Genomic DNA, 6,784 nt, shown 5'->3' on the forward strand with positions numbered 1-6,784 from the left:
TGATCCTCAAGGACAGAGTAGAAGTGCCGCATAGGGTTTCCAATGTGGTATATTTACGGAATCAGGCTGTCATATTTTCCTCTTGGGGTTAGCAGGCTGATGCTTTAACCCCTGGGCAATCAGAGAAAGTTTTTTGTGGGGTTTTTTTAGCAAGATTTTTTAAAAAATTAATTTAAAAAACTAACAAAGATCTCTCTCTTTAGGAATTCTGTATCTAGTGTTATTCTGTCTGGAAGATGGAAAAAATAGGGAGACTAAAGGGAAGATGCCTGGTTTGTTCACCTTGACACATCTACTGCCTGGCACCTAAGAGACACTCCTTGAATGTGATGTGTGCCAGCACCGTGCAAATGAGCTGGGAGAGTAAGAGCATCACATGCCATGGAGTTTGCATTATGTCTACACATCTTGGTCTTTAATTGCTAAATAAAATGTGTATTGTGTGGGTGGTGCCCATCTTACAAATTCTGGAAAGAAAATTGTAAAATGAGTAGAACACTTAGTTTATAAGGTTATTTTAGCACTAAATTGATGTTGGGTTCTATCAAATCAGAATCCACTCACAGCTGCCTCTGCAGCAGTTTTCAGAGGCTGTAAATTGGACAGGAGGAGTCTGCCCATCTTTCTCCTATGGAGCAGCTGCTGAATTCTAATCCCTTATCTTTTGGCTGGCAGCACAACTCCTAACTGGAGTGAGGGAGTCAAACTTCAATTTTAGTACTGGTCAACTGTGGCATTTGAACTTTAATCCTAAGCAACAATTTCAAATTTATAAATTCTCCCTTGATTATTAAAATTACAAATTTTTTTGTTTACTTACTCTATGTAAGTGAATATATATTTCTAGCTTTAAAAAAAGTCTAATTTTGCATTTCCTCAACACTGGAGAGGCAACAGCATGAAATAGAGTCTGAGGCTTTAAGAAAAAGCTTGAATGTGGAGTTACTCAGAGTTGACTCTCAGAGAAGTGAAGATGACATATTAAATTCTCAAATTTAGTAACACAGTCAAGACTAAATTCCACATCATGCCTACCTAGTGCATCATTTCAAGCTCAGATACTTCCAAATGAATGAAAAGACACAACAAATACATGCAACAGCAGTAGCTCACTTACCTGAAGCCTCCCATGCAGGATATCCCTGTAGCAATCATAATTATATAAACGTGGATCACAATATTTATGACTCCAAAAATTCCAGCAAGCCTTTAGAGAGCTCTGGGGAACTGAGGTTGGTCTGGAGGGATTATTGTCAGAATTGGCAGTAAAGGCCATACGGAAATGTGGATGGGAATGATAAGGGAGTGATTGGGGCCCACACCCAGAAACAGGTCATGGAGGGCACTGACCCAAGTGAGCCAACCCTGTGGGATAAATTAAATTTTCTCCAGTCAATTTAGAGATTTTTTTTATTACTTCATCACAGCTCTATGATCTAAGCATTATATAACTATCTCTCCAAACTTCTCTTTCTGTGTGTCTCCTGCATTCTATTTCATAATCAAATCAAATAATGCTTACATAAAATAGCTCACTGAGAAAGTAAACAAGTACACTCAACATTTTCACTATACTTCAATCTCACTTTACTGTTACCTACTAATTGCTTTTTACACAATTGTTCTAGGGCTTGTAGACATTTGGTTACATTTTACGCATGTTAATATGGTAAATTGTATATTTGACAAAATTTTTTTCCTCAAATTTTTGATGTGTTAGGATACATATCCCTCTGATATATGTAAATTATACAGAATAATTCTGTTCAGAAAATTTGCACCGAATTGTAATCAAATTATAGACGTAATTCAGTTTCATCGGACTCTTGCCAGTAAAAAATATTATTTATTTTTATAATATTGTCAACTAAGTTTTTAAAAGCTCAAGTTTTACTATATATTTTATCATGATTCAGATGAATATTCCTTTGTGTTTAAAATATTTTCCATGTCATGTAAATTTTCTTTTTAAAAGCATTTAATATTTATGAGTTCTTAATGAATAGTGACCATTTGCATAAAAATATAAGTATATTGGGGTTTAAAAATATATATGTGATTATACACACACACACACGCACACGCACACACCACTGGGCCAATTGACAGCACCAGGATGGATGGTGAAGAGATTGAGATTGTTCACAGCTTTAGTTTGCTTGGCTCCACAGTCAACATTCTTGACACCAGTAGCCAGGAAATTAAAAGGCGTATTGCCATGGGAAAGTCTGTTGTTAGGGCCCTCTCCAAAGTACTGAAGAGCAATGATGTCACTCTGGAGACTAAGGCATGCCTAATACAGGCCTAATACAGGCCATGGTCTTTTGCAATCACTTGCTATGCATCAGACAGCTGGACAATGACTAGGAAGGATAGGAGAATTGATGCCTTTGGGCTGTTGATGTTAGAGAAGGGTATTGAATGTACCATGGACTGCTAAGAAAATTAACAGGATCAACCTGGAGAGGGTTGAGCCACGCTACTCCTTGGAGGCAAAGATTCTGAGGCTTCATCTGACATACTTTGGACATGTTTCAAGGAGGTACCAGTCCGAAGAGGAAGACCCTCTATAAGGTGGATTGATTCAGTGATTGGGGAAATGGTGGTAGGTGTGTCGCAGAGAGTGAGATTGGCACAGGATAGAGCAGAGTTCAGAGCTATTGTACATAGGGTTGCTATGAGTTGCAGGTGACTCAAGGGCACATTATAATAACAATGCTTTATATATATAAACGTGGATATTCTCTATATTGCATATATTCTCAGATATATATACATAGATAACACTTATGTTTACAAATATATGCAATAATTTTTCAAACCTGTTCACTATCTAATTTAACCCATTGCCAATATTTGTGTTATTTCCTTTATTACATATTAGATACATTGTCGTTGTTGCGGTTAAGTGCCGTTGACTCATAGATGGACTCATAGTGGCCCTATGAATAAAAGACCTGAACACTTGTATAATTTTCATCATTCCTCCAAGTTCATAGAGTTTCCAGAGGCAAGCTATTTCAGAAGTGGATGCCACTCCTGCTTCCAAGCTTGTTTTAATCAGGGAGCTCCACCTAACACTGTCCATCATGGGTAACCATTATTACATTTGACAAATCAGTGTCACAGTGTTTAGCATTACAGCAACAATGAGTTACCTCTGTATAGCAAATGGGCAGATCAGTGCAATTCTGCTTAGAAGAATATTTGACAAAAAACAATTAAAACCAGGCCTGAGGGCCTCAGATTAAAATCACCCACCTTTGGCTTGGTAGCATAACTTTCTATCCACTAGGCCAACAGAGCTCTCTTTTATGTTGTTATTATTAAATGCCGTCAAGTTGTAGACAACTCACAGCTACCCTATGAACAAAAGACCTGAGCACTTGTATAACTTTCATCGTTTCTCCAAGTTCATAGAGTTCACTGTCCACCCTGGGTAACCATTATCGCATTTGACACATCAATGTCACAGCAACCATGAGTTAACTCTGTACAGCAAACGGACAGACCAGTGCTAGATCCTATCAAGTTTTATCCTAACATACTCTAGTTTTGCTTGTATTAATACTAAGCATATGATGTTGTGTTGTTGTTGTTGTTGTTGTTAGGTGTCAACAAGTCAACAGCAACTCATAGCAGCCCTATAAACAATAGATATGAACCTTGTCCTATCCTACACCGTCCTCAAGATCTTTTATCTACTCAAGACCATTGTTACAGTCACTGTACCAATCCGTCTCATTGAGACACTTCCTTCTTCTCTCTCTCTGACCTCCATATTTTATATTTTTAATTTTTTTAATTGTGATTTTAATGAAATTTTCCAGAAAAGTTGGATATCCATTCATTTGCACGTTTTCCTCCCTCCACCCCCCATTCACTTTAAAAAAATATATATTCATTGATTATTGCATTATTTTCTCCTTCCCTCCCCTCTCACCTAGTCCCTTTTGCTATGCATCTCTTATTCTGGACTTTTGTCAAACAGATAATGCCTAATCATGTGTTTCTTTTAAATGATTATTTCCTTCATCTGTCCCAATGCAGTGTTCATTATTTATTCCCCCCTTTTTAAGCTTCTCCCCAACCCCCATGTCAGTCCTGTTTATAGTTGTAGTGTTATCAGTCCTGTTTCGTATCAGTGCTGTTATGCAGTATTTGTCCTTTTGTGATTGAGATCTTTCACTCAGCATAATGTCCTCCACGGTCACCCTTGTTGTGTCATATTTTATGAGTTCCTTGTTTTTTCAGTTCTGCATGATATTCTATGCCCTGAATATTCCAGTTTTTCTAGCCATTCATTTGTTGATGGGCACTTGGTTTGCTTCCATCTCTTTGCTATTGTGAATAACAATAACAAACATGGGTGTGCATATATCTGTTTGGGTGGTAGCTCTGGTTTCTTTAGGGTGTGCTCCCAGTACTGGAATTGCTGGGTCAAATGGTATTTCTATTTCCAACTTTTTGAGAAAGTGCACCGTTTTAAACTCTCATCAGCAATGAGTAAGGGTTTCAATCACTCCACCACCTCACCAGTATTTGTTGTTTGCTGCTCTGATGAACTTTGCTACTGTTACTGGTGTGAGATGATATCTCATAGTTGTTTTGATTTGCATTTCTCTGATGGCCAGAATTTTGAACATTTATTCATGTGTTTGTTTGCCATATGAATGCTTTTTTGGTGAAGTGTCTATTCATATTCTGTGCTCGTTTTGCGACCGGGTTGTCTACCTTTTTTTTGAGGTGCTGGAGTAATATAAATTTTAGATACGAGTCCTTTATCAGATATGTCATTACCAAATAGTTTTTCCATGTCTGTAGATTTCCATTTTACCCTGTTGAAGAAATTTTTTTTGATGTGCATAGGGATTTGATTCTTAGAAAGTCCCATTCATCTATTTTACTCTGTCCTGGTTGTAGGTTTTCCAAGATGCTTGGAAGACTGTTCATATTGTGGATTAGGACTTCTAGAGTTCTTCCACACTTTTCTCTGATGCCTTGGTTTTACTTCTAGCTCCTTGATTCACTTTGAGTTGGTTTTTGTGTATGGTATGAAATGTGAGTCTTGTTGACTTTTCTACAGTTTTCCAGTTTTGGCAACACTATATGTTAAAAAGAATTTCATTTCCCCAATTAACTGATTTTGTCTCATTGTCAAAAATCTGTAGACCACAGGGAGATGACCTAATTTCTGGGTTCTCAGTTCTATTGCATTGATTTATGTGTCTGTCTCTGTACTAGTGCATGCTGTCTTTACCAACACAGCTGTGTAGGAGATTTGAAATCAGGGAGTAAGATGCCTCCTACCTTGTTTCTCTTTTTCAGGAGAACTTTACTTATTTGAGGTGTCTTTCCATTACAGGTGAAATTAGAAATTGCCTTTTCCATCTTGTTGAAGAATGGAATTGGTGTTTGTATTGAGATTTTACTGAGCTTGTAGATTGCCTTTTGTAGAATTGTCATTTTCACGATACTGAATGTTCCTATCAATGAGCAAAGTATATTCTTCCCTTTCTCCAGGTCTCTCTTTGTTTCTTGTAGTAATGTTTCGTAATTTTCTTTGACTAAGTCCTTTGTATTTCTAGTTAGATTTACTCCCAAGTATTTAATCTTGTGGTTAGCTGTTGTAATGGGTGTTTTTCTTAGCTCCATCTCTGTATTCTCTTTGTCACTGTGGAGAAATCCAAATGATTCATCTATGTTGACCTCGTATCCTGCCACTTTGCTGAATTGGTTGACTATGTCCAGTGGTGTTCTCGCTAAGTCTTTAGGGATTCCTAAGTATACTACCATATCATTTCCACATAGAGATAATTTTACTTCATCCTTGCCAATTTGGATACGTCTTATTTCCTTCTCTTATCTTATTGCTATAACTTCCCCCCAAGAGCGGGTGTCTTTGAGCCTTTGCCTAGAGTGAAAGTCTGCTCAAAGGTGTGGCTTTAAAATCCTTCAGGTCCCTCATTTTTGAATGAATATTCCTTGAGTGACACAGGAATCTTTTGTCTGTTTGCTGAACTGAACAACTTGGTGTTGCTGTGATGCTGTACACTGTTTCATAGTCTTGTCAAATACCATAATGGTTACTCATTATGCATAGTATTTGGATGAGATTCCAGAATGATTTATGCTAGGATGCAGGAGTAGCATCCACTTCCTAAACTAGATGCCTCTGGGAACTCTACAAACTCTCTAAACTCTATAAATATACATAAATTATGGTAGATATAGAACAGAGTTCTGTACAGAAATGACTTTAGTTATAGAACAAAGTTCAGGTCTTTTGTGCAAACTAAATGTACCATGGACTGCTAAGACAACAAACAGATTCATCCTGGAGAGGGCTAAACAGGTCTGCTCCTTGGAGGCAAGGATTCTGAGGCTTCATCTGACATATTTTGGATGTGTTGCAAGGAGGGACCAGTCCTTGGAGAGGGACATCATGCTTGAAAGGGTGGAGGGACAGCGCAGGAGGGGAAGATTCTCCATGAAGTGGATTGATTCAGTGACTTGGGTAATCGGGATGGGTGTGTCGGAGACAGATTGGCACAGGACAGAGCAGGGTTTAAGGTTGTTGTACATAGGGTTGCTATGAGTCACAAGCGACTCGGCGACACATAATAACAACAAATTAAACTAGTCCCACTTGGTTATGGTAATTTTTTTTTTTGTACTGTTGGATTCTATTGGGCAGGATTTTATTGAGGATTTTTGCGTCTATGTTCATGGGAGATGTTGGCCATTAGTTGTCTATTTTGGTGGTGTTTTTACCTGACTTTGG

The sequence above is a fragment of the Elephantulus edwardii genome, unplaced genomic scaffold, assembly GCF_000299155.1.
Source record: "Elephantulus edwardii isolate Elephantulus edwardi_28Jun2011 unplaced genomic scaffold, EleEdw1.0 scaffold00171, whole genome shotgun sequence".
NCBI classification, from domain to species: domain Eukaryota; kingdom Metazoa; phylum Chordata; class Mammalia; order Macroscelidea; family Macroscelididae; genus Elephantulus; species Elephantulus edwardii.